Source organism: Coturnix japonica, chromosome 2, assembly GCF_054131305.1.
Source record: "Coturnix japonica strain WE chromosome 2, WE-NBRP24, whole genome shotgun sequence".
NCBI lineage: Eukaryota > Metazoa > Chordata > Aves > Galliformes > Phasianidae > Coturnix > Coturnix japonica.
This window is the reverse complement of record NC_140664.1, coordinates 112834656-112855799: the sequence shown is the minus strand read 5'-3', so window position 1 is coordinate 112855799 and position 21144 is coordinate 112834656. Positions and strand designations below refer to the sequence as shown.

At 39.2% G+C, this 21144-nt stretch overlaps 1 protein-coding gene across 7 annotated transcripts in view; it reads left to right on the top strand.

The window, feature by feature from the left end:
* The first annotated feature begins 2088 nt into the window (after positions 1-2088).
* HDAC9 (histone deacetylase 9) overlaps positions 2089-21144 on the top strand; it is a 445991-nt gene continuing 426935 nt past the window's right edge. For 6 of the 7 annotated variants that reach the window (XM_085538530.1, XM_015853724.3, XM_085538528.1 and 3 more), the window contains exon 1: positions 2167-2503. The gene's annotated coding sequence lies outside the window, so the exon portion shown is untranslated. Of the gene's footprint in view, positions 2504-21144 lie in introns of all 7 variants that reach the window. The other variant, XM_015853723.3, reaches the window with a different exon arrangement.

The following is a 21144-nucleotide window of genomic DNA, read 5'->3' as shown; positions in this document are numbered from 1 at the left end:
AAGGATGTTGCAAGTCTCCTTTCAGGGACGAAAATCTTTTAAGGGATTCAGCAGCTCACCTTGGACTTTATAAATTAAACTTATAAATTATAATGCAGGCCTGCCGCATTCTTTTCTCACCCCCATGACTTTCAGTAAATGTTTGCAATAACTCAGAAAGACAGTGATAAAATGGGGAACACTAAGTTTGGAAGAACAGCTACACATATCCACTTCAGCAAATCAGCCAGGCATATAAATCATTTTTGGTCGGTAAAATTAGGAGTTGATAATGTAGGAATGGAATAGGAACGCTGAATCTAACAAAAGCAAGATGAAGACTGCCTGAAGATTAGCATGCAACACTTTATTTCTTAGCTCAGAATGGAAAGAAGTAGGGCAAATATAGCAGTAACCAAAACTTGAAGGTGCTTTCAAAACACCTCTCATTTTCCAGAGTAAGTTCTACTACTCTTATAGAATATAATTAAAGTGTTCATGCTTCCTTTGAGTAGACAGAGAACAAGAGAATGTAATGAAAAAAAAAAAGGATGTATCAGGTTGAAGAGCATCAATTAGTTACAGCATGGTGTGAATTCATTGGCCAGTCTGGACTCGGACCTGTCACCTGGTACTAACCTAATGCTTGAAAACAATACAGTGCGAAGTATAAGGACAGTCAAGACCTAAAAAATAGAAGGCACTGAGTAAAAACAAAGTGAAATCTGGGCAACATTAAGTGGAAAATATGCGAATACAAACTCTGAAGACTTTAGGTAGAAAATAACAATTTTTATTATTGCTTAGATTTTCAAGAACAAAACTATTCTAGGGCTAACCTCTTCCTAGAAGGAGTAAAATAAAAGGAGACACTCTCTTCTCTCCCAATAAATGAATCCATTCACAAATTTAGATTAGAAACAGAATCATAAAATGGCTGAGGTTAGAAAAAGCCACTAAGATCATGGATCCATCCACATGATGCCCTCAGTGCCACATCTACGCTCTTCTTTAACACCTCCAGGGATGGTGCCTCCACCACCTCCCGAGGCAGCCTGCTCCAATACCTCCCCATTCTTTCTGAGAAGATTTCTTTCTTAATATCTACAACTGTTAAAACATTCCATAGACTTAAGTGCTTCAAACATCCTCTAAAATAGCATTAGAATAAAGGGAATTCTGGAGACTATCAAGCATTCCCAGAGGAGAGATCTCATGTAGATTCAGAAAGATGAGCATCTTCACAGAATCACAGAATTATCAAGGTTGGAAAAGACCTAGAAGATCATCCAGTCCAACCATTACCAATATTTCCCAGCTAAATCATATTCCTCAGCACCACATCCAAACGTTTCTTGAACGCTCCCATGGTCGGTGACTCCACCACCTCCCTGGGCAGTGCATTCCAATGCCTTACCACCCTTTCCGAGAAGTAATACTTCCTAATGTCCAGCCTGAATCTCCCCTGGCGCAGCTTAAAACTATTCCCTCTACTTCTATCACTGATTACACGAGAGAAGAGGCCAACCCCCAGCTCACTACAACCTCCCTTCAGGAAGTTATAGAGAGCAATGAGGTCTCCCCTGAGCCTCCTCTTCTCCAGGCTGAATCTTCTTGTTGAAGACCTCAAGGTTTATCCCAGTGGGAAACGCCAGAGGCCTGGTGGACATAGCGGGTGATACCACCTCAGGGTACTCCAGCACACCTTTCCCTTGTCTTATCGGCAACTCGCAGGTGCACCTTTTCTCTAGAGATGCTGTCAGATGTCACAATTGGAAAGTGCCACCTTGTGACACTCCCGCACCCAGCCCAGCAGCGGTCCCCCCCCAGGCAGGCCACGGGAGCCCCACCGGGGCCAGGCTCAGCCCGACCACGGCATCCCGCGGGCGCTGCCCTCTCAGGCCGGAGCGAGAGCCCGTCCCGGGGCTGAGAGTGAAGCAGGGCCCAGGCGGGGCCCGGCCGCCTCTACAGCCACAGCGCTGCCGACCCCGCCCGCTCGCACCGCGCAGCCCTGGCAGCGCCCGGTCGGCCGCGGTGCCCCACTCTCCTCTCGGGCGCCGCCCGGCCTAGGCGCTACCCGCCCGCTGCGGCCCGGCCCGCTGGCCCCCCCAGCGGCGGCGGCGGGGAGCGCGTTGCAGCCCGGCGGCCTCCCCCCCCCTCCGCCTCCTCCCGTTGCCGGGCGGCTATTTTTAGTAAATCCTCCTCGTGTCGCCACGGGCTGCGAACGTAGCGCTCAGCCCCTCGTCAGCTGCCGCCGCCCCGGCGCGGCGCCCCGCCCGCCCGGCCGCACTCAGCACGGCGCTGCTCGGACTCGGGCTCGCCCCGCCGGCTGCTCGCCGCGCCCTGCCCTGCCCTGCCCTGCCCTGCCCTGCCCGCCGCACGGATGGCCCCCTGACCCCACCGCCAACGTCGCCAACTTTTCCTCGCCGCCTACTCCCCGTCCGCTCCCGCGGAAGATGGCAGCAGGGGGAAGGACTGGAAGTTACAGCCCGAGAGCGAAGAGATAAGGAGGCGGCGAGGGAAGGTGAGTGACACCGGGCTGCTGCCCCGCTCCGCTCCCGGCCCTGCCCGGCTCTCGGCCCCGCTGCTCGCGGCAGGTCGGGGAAGTTGCGCTGTGCCGGCATCCCGTGCAGCTGCCGGCTGCGGAGGTGGGAGCCCGCGGGCAGCCCTCTCCGGCAAGTTTCCTTTAGCTGCAACGTGCCTGTAGCGGGAGTTTTGTGCGCTGCGCCTCGGGGCCGCGGGCAGGTGGGAGCGGGGCAGCGCGGCGGTGTGAGCCGTGGTTCTACGAACGGCGGTTTCAGGGGGTGGCGGAGCGGCGTGTTGACTTTCCGCAGGGGGACTTCAGGGCAGCAGCGTGGGGTGGTTCGGGGTGAAGGACCCGATCGCTTGTGCTTATCGTTATAACGTGAAAAAAAAGAGAGATGCTCCTTACGGCGCGCAAAATGTGTACTCGTCTTAGAAAGACTGCCGCTGTTTGTGTTTTTAAGTGCTCTGAGGAGGTCTCAGAGCATCGACAAAGTGCATGAAAATGAAGTAGGGAGGGAGCGTTTGAAACAAGCCTGGCGTTGATGCTGAAGTACGGAAGCAAATTGTGGAGCCCTTCTGACACGTGAAAACGTGAGTGTTCTTTTCTAGCGCAAAAGATGCTGAGAATGTTTGCCGTAAACAGCACAGGACAAGCATGAGCAGAGAAGGCAGGGAATTCTAAACATATCTGTCTTCCAGTGTTGTCAGCTTTAGTTCTGTGACATTTTGTTTTCTGTGACAGAAGCATAGTTTTGTGACAGTTATTCAAGATGCAGCCTGCAAAGGCCTGAGAGCTTTGGTCAGAACTCGGTGAGCGAAAACAGAAGCTATTTATTTCAGCATTCAGGTTTTTCAGATGCCCTCTTCTATCTTCCTCTCCCATCTCTCCTCTCCCTCTTCCCCCCCACTGCTCCCCAATAGTTTCCCCAGGTCTGGATGCTTTATCTTTTTATTTATTGTTTCTAGATTTTCTCTCATGTCCAATGCATTCCTGTGGCAGTGGCCCCAGCCCACATATGTTTTTTACCCCAAACACCCACTTTGTTCAGGGAGAAACACAGGCTTGTTCTCTGCCATAATACCAGAGCATTCTTGGAAGGTGGTTCCATCCCCACATACTACTTGTGTTGTGTCATTATACATACGAAATGCATAGGTCTCAACTATATATAACTTTCCACAGCCAATGATACAATAATGCACTATTTTGACACTTTTTTAAATTTATTTTTATTTTTTATTACGTTGGCAGAGATCTGATCCAAAATGCAGGGAAAAAAAACATGTAATGGCCCAAGAGGAACACTACAGTCATATTTACCTAGTGATTGTGCCAGCTTCCTCCTATAAATATTGAGGTAGCTCTGTTTTATATGCATTATCAGTTGAGAATTCCTAAAAGAAAAAACAGTGCCGTTGTACGTGGTGACCAAGTTCATGCCACTGCTGCACCACAATTAGTTAAGTCTACCCAAACACTGCTCTCAGTGTCAGATTGCTTTTCATTTTGCTATCAAAATCTGTGTTTAATACGCACAAGTATTTTCAACCTGACATTAAATCACCAGTTTTTGAACCAGTAGTGTTTGGTTTTCTGTGAACATTTTTTTTCCATGAATGAAGAACAGTCTACGTGCTGAAACGGGAGTAGTCATCTGTAAGCTGTTGGGTGTCTTCTGTGCTGAGAGCATTTTGAAAGGAAGAGTGAGGTATGTCCCACTGTGTGTTTAATTTGGTGCAGTCATTCCTATTAGATCTTATTTTCTTCATTTGAGAAACAATAATAACAAAAAGAATGTGATAATACTATGATGAAATGGTATATCTTCTATTATGAAAAAGTGTAACACTAAAAGTAGTTTCACTTGTAAAACCAATCTATTTTCTACAAATATTTAAGGTGGAAAACAGTTTTCAGTTGTCTTGTAGATACTCCTTTGGAAGCTGCTATTAAAAATACAATTTGCATACAGAAAATATTGACCAAATTCAAGTTCTCCCATTCCCTAAATGATAGGAGTCCTGGTATGAATTATCAAGAATGTTGAGAGTGGCCTAAATGTTGCTGAAATAGCTTCATCTTATTCACATATTACTCATTAGGAGAAATGTAGTTTTGAAAATGATCAAATCCTGTTGTATGGGAACAATTAGAACTAATGAAAAATGACCAAAAGGAAGTTGGAATGTGGCAGTGTGATGTCCAAAATGACTAATGAAGTTAAGCACATGTTGAACAGACATCCTGCACTGTCACTGTTTTCTATTCATCAGGATTCAAACCAGCTAATGTAAAGCTGTCTTGGGTACATGTACGCAAGCTGCAGAGCAAAGTACCTCTGATTTATAGCCTGGTCATAGCTGAATCACAGGGCTGAGCAAGCTGCTTGCTTCCCAGGAATGAGGGGTTTTTCCCTTTTAGAGAAGAGATTTGGGCCCGATTTCCTGAGAATTATATGATATTCCTTATATGCATACTGTATAATTGAATTTCAATAGACATTCAGATTAGGAGAATCGGTATTTGTCAGAGCTTTCCAGTCTCTCCAGGTCTGTGCAAGAAAATGTTTTCTATTTCCGTGTTTAAATAGGAAGGTGCATATTACATTCAAAGAGTTAAATTAAAAAACAAAACAAAACAAAAAAAAAACAAAAAAAGAAAGAAAAATAGAAAGAGATAAAACACATTTAAAAAATAGAAAGAGATAAAACACAAAACATTGGACTATTCCATGTTAAAAGATGTTTGTCATGCTTTGACCTTTTAGTAATGATTTTCAAAGGAGTAAACATTTTCTCAGAGAATGTTGGGTTGCTGAATCAAATAAGGTTAGACTGTTTACTGGAATTGATGCGTAAGTCATTTTTAGAGCTAACATATTGATGAAATCACCTTTCATTTATTCCGTTTGGTTTTGAGTATTTGGATTAGAGTAATCATATGTGACCAAAGAGTTTATCTCTTATTAGATGTATCTTCTGTGGAATTAATGCATTATATCGTGTTCTTTGAACTATGTCAGCTAGTGTTAATTTTATTATAGTAACATGTATAATACTAAATACATGTTACACTACATTGTCAATTTCAAGCAACTCTAAATGGAAATGAAATAATGCTTAATTTCTGTACAAAAATGTTTCAATACATTGAATCCATCTTAAAATCCTTTCTATTCCACGGTCTGATCAAACCCTGGTGAGACATATCCAAACTATCTGATGCTTCTCCCATTTTCATGCAATATATAGTTTTGTAACTTCTTGCCAGAGAAATCTGTCAATGTAAAAAGTTAACCTGAGTTCAGAAACTAGAAAAATTCATAGATGAAAAAATGTGTCAAGGTCTAGAAAGCACAATGATATCAGTTCTAGGTCAAAATGTCCCCAGCCTGTATATATCCTGAAGACTTTGGGGTATTCCAGGGAGATACTGTCGCTTGGTTGTCCTGCGCTTCCTTACTCATCTGCTGCTGGGTATCTGGGAACCATGAACTGGGCTGAACAGATCTTCACTTGCTTAGGTTATACAGTTGATACATTCTCACATGGTCAAGATTGGCAAACTGATGTTTTGCAATTCAGAAATTTCTGTAGGAGGAAAAGGAACTGTAATGTTTTGTTATACAATCTTCAAGCTCAGATGCTCACTAATCTTTAGAATTAATTCAGTGTATTATGAATTGGGCAGATAGCAGGATGCAAATATTTATCCTTATTTTCCAGTAACTCTTGGTAGCATTTTTAAATATTAGTGTTTAATCCCCACAAAACATGATACGTTGTTGAAGTTTCCTTATCATACATAATGACTATAAGGATAGTTTGGATTTACATCTGTTGCATAACTGAACTGTTTTCTTTTTGAGGAAATGAGAGGATCTTCAGCAAAGGTAACTCAGAAGCTAACTCAGAAGATGACTGCTTACAGCCCGTCTTTTGTTCTCAGTTCTTCAGTCTTGGAGCTGAGGAGGCTGGGTTCCATATCTCACCATTTGATTTCCACTCTAAAGCATTCAGTTTTTGAAGTTAACTTCTGTTCAGGGTGCAGAGTGTGTGCTTTCTCTGGAATGGGTGGCTCTTGGGCCATTGAGTCCCTTACCTATCTGAGGCTCAGCAAGTGTGAGCAAGTCCAGTCTGTTGTGCTGAGCAAATCAAGCTTTTGTTTCCATGCTGTTTCAACCTAGAAAGCCTTAATCAGAGTGTCTTGAAAAGGTGATGCCTGATGCACCAGAGACACCGTCAATCTTGAAAAGTAAATAAGCTTTATGAGCAACCAGGATAGGAAGGGACTTGAGCTGTAACTTATTTGTGAAGGAGGTGGTGTGCTGCATGGTGTTAGATGTGTCTTAACTGCTCGCTGAGAGTCTTCCATGGACAGCTCTGCATTCTGCCTATTGATTGTGGCCCTCTAAGCTTTGAAGGAAGCTGCTATGGCACTGACACTGCTGTCAGTGTCGTCTTCATGCTGTTCTCATGGCCTTGTACCTGCAAAACTACCACTGTCAGCTTTCCTCTGGAAATGATTTCCACTGGTGCAGGGGCCACCAGCTTTTGCTTTTCCGTCTACATTTTCTGTCTTGTCTTCTCTCTCTCTCTCTCTTGTTTTTTATTTTTTTCACCCTGAAGAAACTTCTGTTATTGGAATTGTTATATTATGTCAGCTGTAAACTGTGCAAATACATCAAGAGGGGGTGTGAAAACGCTTACATACTTGTAGAGAGAAATCTAGATATGTGGGCTTAGTAGATTGATACAAGATCAATTTTTACCTGCTTAAATACAAATTATCAAGTAGATTTCCTTGTTTTACTTTTTTGTTCAAACAGAAATTGCGCATCTTTGCTTTCATTTGGACAAGCTGAGTGTCTGTTACTTAAATATATTTGAATCCTTCTTTGTATCCTTTTCAGTTGAATTTATATTGCCTCATAGAATGAGGTCAGAATGGTAGTCTGTGGCCATGTGAACTCTCATTAGCATCTTGTCCAACAATGTTAATACTCTCTTTTTGATAAAGCTCGACTGATGTATCTTAGGATCTATACAGGTCAAAACGGAAGGTTCATTTTCTGTTTCTTTTTGAAGCTCTTTGAAACACTGAATCGGAGAAACACATTCAATTAGAAGTGACCTTGGGAGCTCTGTTGTTGAACCTCTTGCTGGAACCAGAACCTGTGTGGAATTCAGGAGGGAGATTCCACAGCATCTCTATGCAGTCTGACCCAACGCTTAATTAACCTCATAGTGGATTTTTTGTTTATACTGAGTAAGAACATCCAATTTTCTACTTATAATCATTGTCTCTTGTCCTTCTGTCATGCACATCTGTGAAGAGCCCAGCTGTATCCTCTTGGTTATCTTTTCCTGATGGACACTGCCAGGCAGTTTTTTGGTCCTCCCAAAGGTCTCATCTGCAGCCTGAAACATTTCCCTCAACATCTCCTTATGGGGCAAGTGCTCCAGTCTTGGTTGTCCTGGTGGCTTCTGCAGGACTCAATAGGAAGCATATTTCATTGAGAGTATCAAATCAGGTGCAGTATTCCAGATGAGGTTTATTGCTTGAGAAAAAGGTGATTCTAAAACATTGTGTTGAAGTACCAAATAATAAGTAGCACAGGAAAAATGCACAGATAAGGAGCTGAGCAGAACTCTATTGTCTTGAGATCATAAAATTAAGAAGATCTATTACTTGTTTTGAAGAATGTTGTCTTGTATTTTGCATGGTTAAAACACAGTTTAATTTACAGTTCTTATCAGAAAAGTCCTTGAATAGCATTATTCTGTTGTACTAATGTGACTTTGGAATTTTGTTTTAACATGACTTCCGTGTATTAAAGTATTCCCTTTGTAGAAGCATACAAAGCAAATGACATAAACAGCCTGTGTCTAGGGCTTTAATTATGCAAAATTCTAATTATTTGAGTTTTTGACAGTTATCACTAGGTCTCCAGGGTGCCTAACTATTGAACTGAATCCTTGCTTTGACAAGAGGTGAGTGAACTGCAGGCATGAATGTAAGATTTCCAAGGGAAAACATTGAAACACTAAATTCCAAATGGAAAATAAACAGCATGCACATAGTAACTGTATTTTGTGTTTAGAATAGATAATTTATTGACATGTTGCATGATTTATAGTCACACCTATTCAGTCATTCATACAGAGCTTAGAAATTGAGGGATATATTGGCAATTTAAAATAAGTACAAATATTACTTTAATTTTTCATGTTTCTGCTTTTGGTAGACGGTATAACCAGCACTGATTAATAAACTGTACTTTTAATTAAGTGGAATCTGGTATTTAAGGTTGAAGTAAAAGCAGTTTTATTTCGGATATAAGTATATACTCTCTGCCTGCTCTGAAAATACACTATAAATGGGAAGATCAGTGAGTTGAAACAAAATAACATTCAATGTCTAAAACTGAATGTGTGTTTAAGATTTGTATTTTTAACATATTTCTATTGTTACAAACAACCAAAGGCAAGTTAAGAGAGCTGCTACAATCGTGATCAGCATATGAAAAGAGTGTGGAAACTGCAATATATTTTTTTTTCCTTTTCAGTATTACAACGCATAGAATCCATTGTTTTGGTCTCTTAAGGAGTAGAAGCTGACATTACAATGCCACGTTTTGTTATATTCAGCAGAAGTTAATAGAGCGAGCAGGAGAGAATTTCTTAATTTTCAGACTACAGCTGGTGTAATCTTCCCAAGTCCCCCCTAAAATGTTTTCAGAGAGAACATACCATCTGGGAGTGATACGTGTGTCACTGCAAACTCTAAACAGCAAAAACACGAGCACTGAATAATTAAGCAACCCATTCTAGATATTGAAATACATACTTTCTCTGTACTGTAAATATCCAAATATCAAAAATCAGTTTGGTCTTTACAATATCTAGGTTCTGGCTGGATTTTGGCCCAGTTTTCTTTGCCATGCAAATTGGAGTAGGTAGGGAACAGAGAGGAGCTGTTGTTCAATCTCATCAACAGTGAGAAGTCACAACAATTTGTAGTCCTGAAACTCATGGCCACAGAGCTGACGGTCAATAATTGGCAAGGAATTGAAAGTAGGACCAAACCAGAGAAAGGTATTTTCATTTATAAGTGGTATATCTAGATTTACTTTTCAGATACAGTCATTTGTAGCTGCCCAGCAATCAGTGCCTCTTACACATGCTTATTTCTTGCTGGAAGGTGATTTACACTTGACACAGAGCACTGCTGTACATAATGTGATGAAGAAAAACTGAGCAAAACCTCTTAGAGGTGTAAATTCTCCTACTGGAAACATATCGATCTCTTAAAAAGATCAATGAATGTATGCATCAAAGAGAGCATTCAGTTGCTCTCAATGAATTGAAGTTTCTTACACATACTTGCTAAGAAGAGTGTAAAGGATTTATGTCTATGTCATCACATACGCCGTCTCCTACTCTATCTGACCATATCTTTTCTTTTTCTACAAAAGAAAGAAATAAGAGTCCTGATATGAAAACGCTATTTGTTACAATTTAATTATTTGGAATGAGAGTTAAGAGCTTCTTTTTGGTTAGAGATGAAGTTAGTATTGCTTTTTGTGTTGGGAAGCTTTCATCAGAATCTACGTAAAAAACTGCAGGATTAATTTGATGAACTGGTGTGTAACCCTAGGCTTTTACTGCACTCCAGTGATGTGCCCGTGACTTCTGTATTACCAGCCTGTTGCTGTAAGAGATGTGTCTAGCATGTCTAAGAGCTGATACATGTCTTTATTTCCCTTTTGCTTATGCATATCATCGATATCTAGGTAAATGCACATTAAAAAAAAAAAAGAAAAAAAAAAAGGTGTGTGTCTTCTAAATGATTTGTTAAGATCACTGCTATTAACAGGGTCAGGAATTTGATTGCAAAGGCAAGGATTTTATCTACAGATGAGATGTTCTGCCATTGACTCTAATGAGATTGGGATGTCGCATCTGTAAATGAAATTTTCCCCTCTCTGGTGTTTTTGTATCGGGCAGAAAAGGTGACGCAACATAGAGCTTGCTGAAAGCTCTCTTCAAGGTACAGACTGACTTAAGACTTTCCAGTGCTTCCATTGTGAAAGGCTGTATCATCATTGGGAAATGATATAATCATCATTTCTTACCCATCAGCAGAAACAGCAGGGAGCACAAAAGTTGGGCTTGCAGCTAGCATCAGTTCAGTGATGCTTAGTGCTGATTTAGCCATTAGCTAAATGAGTTAATTTAGTCAGTCCACCAAAGCAGTGAAAGATCCACAAAAATGTATTAAAATAATTCTGGATGATTCACCTTTGCTATCTTTTTGTCAATGACTTTGAAATGATTGTACTGGATTTCAGCATGCATGCTAAGCTCATTTTCCCTGCATCAAAATATATACGTGCTTCCATCACTACTTTTCTTTGCTGTGTAAGGACAAGGCTGTAGAGTCTTCATTGTATCCTTATTATGTGTAAGTGGAGTGTACTGGTATACATGGGAAATCGTTGTGGGCATCTGACTAGTGAAGCCCTTTTTCTCCAGGTTACAAAGTAGCAAAAGAACTACTTCCAGAATTTCACCGCCATTTTTATGCAGTCTGTACACAGAGCACGTGAGAAATGCTGAATGACTTTGTAGTTCATAAATGAGTATCATTTCTGACCCTGCTCTCCATTTACTTGTCCTCAGAATGTCCTTCTATACTACTGGAGTTAGTTGCTGGGATTATTTTTTCCCCATGGAGTTTGTACATGTCATTTCTCTTCACTGCTTTTGTTTTTGTGTACTGTTTGTGTCCCTGCGTGTGCTTGGAGGGAGGACAGGAGTTGCAGCTGAGCCTCTACATTTTTCAGGTGACTTTTGGATCATAACTTTGATAATTCTGACATTTCTATGCATAAAACCTAAATACATTTCTGTATAGCTAATGAAGCAATATAGTCAATTCATTATTAAGAAAAAAAAGAATCTATCCTTAGCAGTGTTTCCAGTCTACTTTGGGAGAGAGAATGATAAAGCATATTTTTTGTATTTTAAAGCCACTGAAATATAATCAAAAGAAAAGTAAGCTAGATAAAAATACTTTAAATTCTCCTTGCTTACTCTGACGGAGGGAGATTTTCTTGCATGAAATTGGTTAGCTATGTGATTTGTAAGCAAAGTATTTCTAAAGTATTTCACTTCAGGTCTCTGTTGCTACGTTGTGTATACTGTGATTTCCTATTGCACTTTGTGAAGGAGAACGTTATGTGGCTTCCTGCTCAGGATGTGTTAAAATCAAGATTAACTTATGTCATTTTTGGTATGTGTTCATATTCTGAAGTGAATGGAAGCTCCATATAAAGATTGTCAAGATCAGAAATTAAGTCTAATGTATTAACTTATTTTGTTTATATTAGCTTTGTTTAAGTTCTACTTCACCAAGTGATACAGAATATGTACTTATGCTCATGCAAATTAAAGCAAAGACAATGGCTTTTCGTCCTTAAAACAGTTACTGATCAGTGCAATGATCCATCACATTTTCATACACAAGCAATTATTCTCCTTTCCACTGACTTCTTCCACTAATATACTTGCTTCAGTAGAGCAAAGGAACAGTTAACTATACTGATATTAGTGGAGCTGTTATTGCTGATGTGTAGTGAGGTAAATTGTAGAAAAAAAGTATTTCTTACAAAATAAGAGTAGTAATGCCTGAAGAAATAAAAAGTTTAAGAGAGTGAAAAATATATATTTTTAATCCTCTGAAATAAATAAGGAAAATCTTTGGTTTAGTAACTGCAAATTTGCTTAGTGCCGTGGTTACTGTTTTCTAATAGCAATACATTGGAATGCTGTCACTTTGCCTTATGTTGATTGATTTTTCTTTTGGAATGGATCTGCAAATTAAATCTTCTGCCTATTTTATTGCAGTTTTGTAGTACAAGGAGAAAAGATAACTTTCACTCTGAGAATTGTATTTAGGAATTAAAGCAGTAAAATCTCAGCTATTTAAATGGAAGTGAGTGTTTCCTGGGAGAAAATAGAGACATTGGAATTGGATATAACAGGCAACTGGATTAGGCTAGATTGTTTTAGTTGGTGACAACTAGAAAATACACAGAGCCAACCAACTTTGGTGCCAAAAAGTATCATTTGGGAGCAATAGGAAGTGAATATGTAATTAAAGAATTCTTCACCTCCATCTTTCCTCCAACCTTGCTCCAGGAACTGCAAGAAGAGGTCACTATGGGGCTGTTCTCTTCTGCATGATATCTTGTCTCTGTTGCAGAGTTTTAAGGTTTTTTTTCTGTCTCGCTTGGTTAATGGTTGTAGCAAGAGTTGTACCATCAACTTAAAAACTGTGAGTGGAATAAAAGCCTATCACATAGCTGTAAGTTATATAGAAAGTCAGATAAACACTAGAAGAGTGAATGAATAGTTCTCAAAGGAAAAAAGAAGTCATTACATTTCTGTTAATGGTAGAATATGCATGTCATATGCTGGAAAAATATAGGATGTACAGTGTTCAGTATTTCATGCCTGGATAGGCAGGAGCATCAAATAATTACAGAGCCTGATTGTTCCTAGTTTTTTTTTTTTTTTGAAGGCATACTCTGTTTTGGTCCTGAGTTTGTGATTGGAAGGAATCATTTCTCATGTCCCAGTGAAAATAAACTCAATTCAGTAATATAATAGAATTTATTCACTATCTGATGCATAATTATTGAAACAAAAAAGGGTATTGGTGGAACAGCCTTTCATTCTGTGTAAGACTGTAAAATCTACCATTTTGTTACAGAGTGGGCTGTATTTCCCTTTTTGTCATATTACTAACATGCGGAAGGTAATTACATTTCTGAGTACATAAGCGCTGGATACTGAATTGGAGTCAAATGAATAACTCAAGTAAAGGAGCTGAAGGACACTTTCAATATCTGATTTTGTTCAAACAATGAGCTATGAAGAAACTGACATCTCACTTATATGAAAGAAAACTAAACTTTACATTCCTCTCTACAATAAATGCAGTTAGTATGAATCTGCTGGTGCAGTAATGAAAGAGGATGTTTTCTGTGTGATTCATGCTGAAAGAATGTTTGTTTCTTTATAGTTTTATTCAAATGTCAATAACCCTCTAATTATTCTGTGCAGTTGGCATAAATACTATTTAGATAAAGCAGAATGCTGTGTTTGTGTCTAAGCATGCAGAATTTCATCTGTGATTGTTTATGAAGGCTGGGATTCATTTCCCTGCCTGGAGAAAAGTTTGATGCCTCTTCAAAACTATGAATCTGATTTTAGTTGTAAAGAAATTGTTCTTGATTAAAGGACTAATTTCCCTGGATGTACAACTTTATTCACTCTAGATGCTCAGGCCTGCATTTTAAACTGTTGCGTGCAACTCTCTGTAGGCTCGTCTGGATATCTTAGCATTCTCAGGCATGCAAGGTGCTGAAATATTCAGCAATGTGTAAAATTTTCCATTTTTTCCACTGGGATATGCACTTTTTTTTTTTTTTTTTTTTTTTTTTAGAAATACCATTATTCCATTTTATAAAAAGACTCTGAAGAAATGTATTTTTCTGCCTCTGAACATTCTGTCTAACAATTGGGGCATTCAGTGTGGACAAGAAGGAGTAGGATGTGTCCTGAAACTCCTGAAGTTGTGGATTCAGCCTTCATTCTCATGGAATGCCCTAACTTCACTCCATTTACCATTGTTGTTCCTGACCTTCAGAAGGAAACGGGACAATCCAGAACATTTTTGAGCTCTTTGCTGGGTTCTAATTCAGTCAGGAATGCCTCAGAGAAGGGCTTTTCTTCATACAGTATTGGTTGTAAGTAGAGGAGAGGAAGCAGACATAGTCAGTGCCTACAGTCCTTAAAACAGAAAACTTGAAGACATCTGCTGTCATTTATCCATGCTCTACTATTACAGTCCATGAAGAACTGTCTAGAGTACAGAGACATTATAAGGTATCTGTGTGCATTGCCTCTTCGCATTACCCTCATCATGGGTAATCACAGTAGTGTTACCTATGCACACTTAAAGGCATGCATGGAGATAATATCGACTTGTTCTTTCTTTTTAAAAATTATTCTTAAAGCTGACAGTGCCTCCTATTGTAAAAGCATTCATTTCCCTGTATTCTTCCCTGAAACTTTTCCCCAGTCTCCATTGCAGACTGAGTCCCAATCTGTTTCATAGTTTGTAATTGGTAGTTCTCTACCAGCCCTAGGAAACCATGATGGACAAGTCCTGTCCTAATTTTCTCCCTCTTCCTCGCTCGAACACTATAGAATATTGGAGTGAAGGCATCTTAGTGACTCAGAATCAAGAGGGACAACTCTTTGTGGAATGAAAAGGAAAAAGAGGAGCCTGTCTTTTTCTGGGGCCAGCCTTGCCATGCTCAGCATCTGAATCACAGAAACCATCCAGATAATCCATGTGTTCTTCTGTCACAAGGCATACAAATAGCAACCATTCAGCTGTGCCTGCAACTTCTGTTGCTTCTTGTCCAGCCCTCATAAAGCTCTAGCTACTGGACTCTGGAGCATGTCTGCTTGTAGGCAGACATTTGTGGGCAGGAAGAAGATGACAACCAGAGCAGTGCAGTTGTGACAGTCTGAAAACAGCAGAAGTTATCCAGCATCCAATTAGTGTTTGACATAAGAGTGTTGACTTGGTCACAGCACACAGTTCTTGACAAGCTGAATACAGAAATCAGGGACAGTGAACGAGTGTCTTCTTAAGTGTCTTCAGAACTTGGTGCTCCTAGTGTAACTATGGGTTCCTGTGGAGTATGTTTAAGCAGAATGAGTGTGGGCTCCCAGCGTGAACAGTCAGAAGTTCTGACTGGACTCCACCCGTATTACACATTCAAAACCAGTTTTACAGTTTGTTTTCTGGGTCTCTGGTTCTGCCCCATGTGATTCTGATCATCTGCTTGTTCATGGCCCTGAGTGTAGGTCTAAATATCTTCTTTGTTTGAGATACCAGGGATGGAGTATGTGTCTATGGTCAGTTGGGATCTGTCAGATTGTGAAATTCATCCTGGATGAGAAACTTCAAGGCAGAGAAGACTGGTCTAAAGTGATGTAGTGATGCTGCATCTTTATTTTGTGTGTTTCTAGACTGTGCTAAATGATAAGTGGATCAAGAAGCTCTTGATTCAAGTCTCCCTCCTTCAGACTGGAGTGGACACTTGAGACTAGCAGTCATTTGCTCTGACTACTTATGGCAAGACTGCTTCACGTGATTATCTGTCCCAGTCATATCCAGGAGAGAGCTGAAATAGCAATGCTAGAAGTGTGACAGCTGTGTTTGGTCTGAAATCCAGAGGTCTTGCTATGTAAGAAGTTTTCCTGTTTTGCATTTCTCAAGTAGTTTGGTGTCTACTGAGCTGCAGACAGGCAGTCCCAGCAGAGAACAAGAATGCTGGGAGAAGTGGAGTTTCCAGAATGGCAGTCAAGGATTTACACTGGGATTTCAGAGCAGGGATTCATTGCCTGCCTTGGATGGTGAAGTTACAAGTTGTCATTTCCCTCTCATCTTTCCATTAGAGGATATAAAATCTCTCTTCCTGTCTGATACAAGTGGCAAGGTAAGTCTGAATTACTCATTACCTCTGGGGCTTGGTATTTGCATAGATTATATAGCCCACTACATATTTCTTTCTCTCTTACTAAATGAAATTGAGTTACTCTTAAATGTATCTAGCCTACAGCTGCTGCTGTTTTCGTGTAAGAGCAAGTTTGGGGAAGATGAGGTGAAAAGAACAGTTCTATCTTCTTGAGGTGTCAGCTTCCCTTGGGCAAGTTGACTTGTAGATATTAGAAGAACACATGTTCTCTAGGCAGAACCTGTTTATTGTTATCCTTGAGCTTATTTTCTGCCTCAGTGGCAATTTCAAAAGCTATAGATACAGACTTAATCTAATTCTTTCTCAGTACCTTAGGGGAAATCAGTGAGATCTCAGGAACCTGTCTGAGGAACCTGTGGGTTTACAGTTTGTTTATCAGCTGCGTCTCTGGTGTGGGCCTGTGAGAAGGCCTTGAGGCAGAGGAGATTATATCTGGAAGCTGTGCTGGTGCTGCAGTGAAGATATTTGTAGTACACATTACTGGCATCGATGGCAGCCTCTGAGTATTTTATGTTGAGCTTCATGGAAGGAGCAGGCATGGCTTGAAATGCAGAAGCGTGGTCGACATTTTTTTTTTTATATTTAAGGGAGATCTTGAACTTTTAAAAACTGAAAACTAGAATGTTCCCTTTTCCCAGAGTACCTGATGTTGCTCGCTGTCCTGGCATATGGACATGACGTTTTGGTGGTAGTGCATTTATACATCCACATGTATGTAAATGTGGTTCCCAGATCCCCTTAGTGCTACAAATTCCATATCTCCCTGACTTGAGCCAAAGTATTTCCCTTAGAAATGAAATGGCAATTCCAGATTTTTGTGCATAACATATAATAGAGGAATGCTAAGAAGAAGGTGAGATGTGATGGTTTGGCACTGTGATGACAAACTTCTGCTTGTTTGTTGGTTTATATGATTTTCCTGGAAAGATATCTGTTAAATTATACCAACATGTTGCTTCCCAAATTGAACATTTCAAAAGCTAGTCTTGTACCAAAAAGACATTAATGAAGAACTTTTAATAGCAGTGTGTCTCCGCTCTACATCTAGGGGAAGTATACTGCTGTCCCTTGAAGAGGTCACTTATTTTCCCTGTTTAGAATGATTGTAACAATCTGTTGTTTCTTCTGTGGCATTTGTGGATCCTCCCATCTGATCTCATTTAAGTTAGACACAACACAAAATGTATGAGGCCTGCTTCAAAAGTAGTGCCTTCTACTTTGTTATGTTGGCCTACAATGTCAATGGCAGATGTTGGTGGTATGGCAGTAGAGGTTGAACCTCCACACCAGTATTTTTTTGTTGTTGTTGCTGTGCGACAGATGGCAGCAGAGGGGGCAGTCTGACAGAATGGCATCTGACATGGATGTATGAAGCAAAGATGCAGAATTGAATTATTTCATGCAGAAAAAATGGTGCTGACTGACATCTTTGATGCTTTCTGAAAGTTGATGGAGACCAACCGGTGGCTGTGAGCACACTGAGGTGGTGGGTGGTGCATTTCAGCAGTGATGACAGTGATAGTGGCTCACCTCCTCGGGTGCAGATTTGTCCAAATGTGTCATGCAGGCTCTTATTCATCACTGGTGAGAATGCACAGCTAATTTTGTGCATTCTCACCAGTGATTTTTCACCTGTGCTGAAAAATAGCATTTTGTAGCTGAGAATACACTATATCAAATGGTGTTATTGTGCTCTTTCAATCTGTTGTAGTTTCCATGGAAATAAATAGGAGGCATTACTTTCACAGCAACCTAATGTAGATATGAGGACAGGTTATAATATGAAAAAACACCTTGGTTCACCTTTTAAAATTGGCATAGATAAGCAAGGGCCCAAGGCTTGAGTCAGGCTCAGGCTTCTAGACTCCTTTATATTTTTCAGCTGCATGCAGTGGTTCATCTTAACTGTTTTCACATGTTCATCTACAGTTGCTATGGAATATAGGAGTAAGTATGTAGCCAGATGAAAAAATAAGTGGTTCTTTGTCCCTTACCTCCAAATGATGTTTTTTTTTGGTTTTTTTTTTTTTGTTTTTTTTTTTAAATTAATTAATTTATTTTTTAAATTTGAAAGAATATAGCATCGTCTTTTGGAGTCATGGTTCAAGCTATTTTTTGTTCTACATTATTCTGTTTGTCCTACCTTGTTTCTCCTACACTGTTTAGTTTCTTGAGTGGATTATCATTCATCCAGTGGTCTTTCTTCCCTGAAGAGGCTTGCATTTATACTTACATTTTTATTTATGTTGTTTTTTTTATCTCTTACACAGTCACATACTCAGATGAATCCTGATTTCAGTGAGTGGGATTACTTTATCACTGTCTTGTAGGTTAAATTCCTACAAAATTTTACTCTTCAAGTGAGTCTATGAGGTCTTAAGAGGTAGTATTTCTATAAATATTTGAATACCTGCAATTTTGAATATTTCACGTCTTTCATTTACTTTTGCAGGGCTTTAAATTGAATTGAATATCTTTCTAAAATGTTACATAATTTTGAAATGAAATCAGTGCAATTGAAAGTAACAGGCTCATTAGTAAAATATGCTGCAACAGGGTTCAGCAAATACACATTTGCTAAACAAAGATTAAATAGACAGCTATTTATTAGAGCACATGGTGTGACAACTTCCTGAAAAGAATGTATACAATATTATTGAATATGATATATTTGTACATACATACAATATTATTTGCTTTATTTTTACACTAGATTGCTCTGCATTAAATGACTGTGGAGCTGGACAATTTATTTCTCATTTATTTTCACACTGAATGTAAATGCTAACTAACATAAAGGAAAGGTACCACTCATTTGCAGAAGCAAATGTATTATAAAATGTGGTGAACAAATTATAGTCTATGTAAATTCACACTATGATCTGCTGTCTTGAAATACATGTTTGTTAAATCTAGTCTGATACTTTGAAGTTTGCTTCTTTCAAATTTAGATTGCATAATTTAGAAGTTAGTCCTGCAGAATTTCATAGACTCACATGCTTCAAGTGAAACCAAGGACTGACACTTTTCAAAGTATCTGTGACAGAAACTAGGCTTCCATGTGCCTAGAAGTAGTACTGTAAAGATGTTTGCTCTGTTATTTCTCCCACTTGGCTTGTCTTGATTATGGCACAATAACACTTGTCCCAACCTTCCTCCCCCTACTTTTTAATTTATTTATTTTTTAAAATTTCTTATTTTAATGTCAGGAGGTTAAATACAATTTTTTTTCTAAGAAACCTGGTAGGAAGCTTAGATTTTACCTCAAAGCAACAGTTACAAATCCTGAGAATTTTTAATCTTTTCTTTCTTCCCCCCCCCCCCCCCCCTTTCTTTTCTTTTCTTTTCTTTTCTTTTCTTTTCTTTTCTTTTCTTTTCTTTTCTTTTCTTTTCTTTCCTTTCCTTTCCTTTCCTTTCCTTTCCTTTCCTTTCCTTTCCTTTCCTTTCCTTTCCTTTCCTTTCCTTTCCTTTCCTTTCCTTTCCTTTCCTTTCCTTTCCTTTCCTTTCCTTTCCTTTCCTTTCCTTTTCTTTTCTTTTCTTTTCTTTTTTTCTTTTCTTTCTTTTTTTTTTTTTTCAATCCATAAAGGCGTTTTGAAGAAGACAATGATGATACATTCATTACCTAGGTAGCAAAGCTCTTAGATTTATTTTGTAACTTTCCTTTGGCTTAATACTGTTTCTTTGATTTTCATTTGTGAAATGACTCACATGAGATGAAGGAAATCTTTGACATTACTCATATTTCATCAACAGTGTAAGTGCTATGTTCACTGTAGAAAAACACAGATAAGGGAACACAAATCATAGTATTTGGTGACATCAACGGGCAATGTTGAAAAGATGATTTTAAAAATCAGAATAAGTGGATTGATGGCCAGGGAGCACAACTAAATAGGACAGTCTTTGTTACATGACTAACAAATGAAAGTAAGTTTGCAGACTGAGATCTGAAAAGAAACAGGAAGAATACAGAGATGCAGATGCCATAGATAGATAGTATGACACAGATAACCAGGTGAAGTCACAGCCTAATCCAAGCTGAAAAAGGAAATCTAGGTTGAAACTAGTGCTGAATGAACCCCTGGGACACACAATTAAGTCAGATGTATTTCATCTGGGAGAGGGAATGTAACCCTAAAGAATAATAGGAATTCTACATAGATATTAAAGCTAGATCTGAGAAAGGTAAATAATTAAATATTAGTTGAGGTTAATGGATTGTTGATAACACCAAAGTTATATAAGCAAATATGCAAGTGAGCTTGATAGTTTTGGAGGCTTTGTAATGAGATCAGAGAAATAGGTTTAGATATGAGAAAATCTGTAAACTTAGAAGGTAAGTTGATGCAGAAGATTGGTGGTAATATTAGCGCCTGGGAAGTAGGGTATAATGCACAATTAAATTGATTAGAGGGAATAATGCACAAATTAAATTGATTAGAGGGAACAAATTTAGTTGATGTGTGTAGTAGGACTAAGCTATTGATAGCTAGCTTGGGATCTGTTCTAGGAGAATGAGTTTAAAAAAAAGAATGAAAATGTTAAGTATTCAGAGGTGTTTTTCTTAATTACCTCGGAACAATGCTCTGATAGATGTTTTCGAGTTGTGAGGCTGGGCTGAAAGAGTCCTGTTAAATTGTAACCATTATTTTAGGTACTTAGTGGGAGAATTACTTTGTTATTAGATGAGGTAAATAGAGAACTGTTTAACTTCAAAGTATTACTAGTTCAAAGTTGCTTTGATGACGAGACTACATTTTATCCTCACATATGTTTTAAATGCGAGTTACACCATTGGAGCTTACCTTGATCATTTTAGCTTGTTGAGAGCCTAAATCAGTAATTTTACTTTCTTGCTTCTAATGTTAGTGATAATTCAAAGGATTATGAGTGTGATACTACCTTGGCATGCAGAGACAGATCGTTAATGATGATAGTAACCTATTCAGATTTATTTTATGTGCTGAATAAGTCCTCCAAATGTTAATTATGTATCTAAATAAGTTACTTGTAA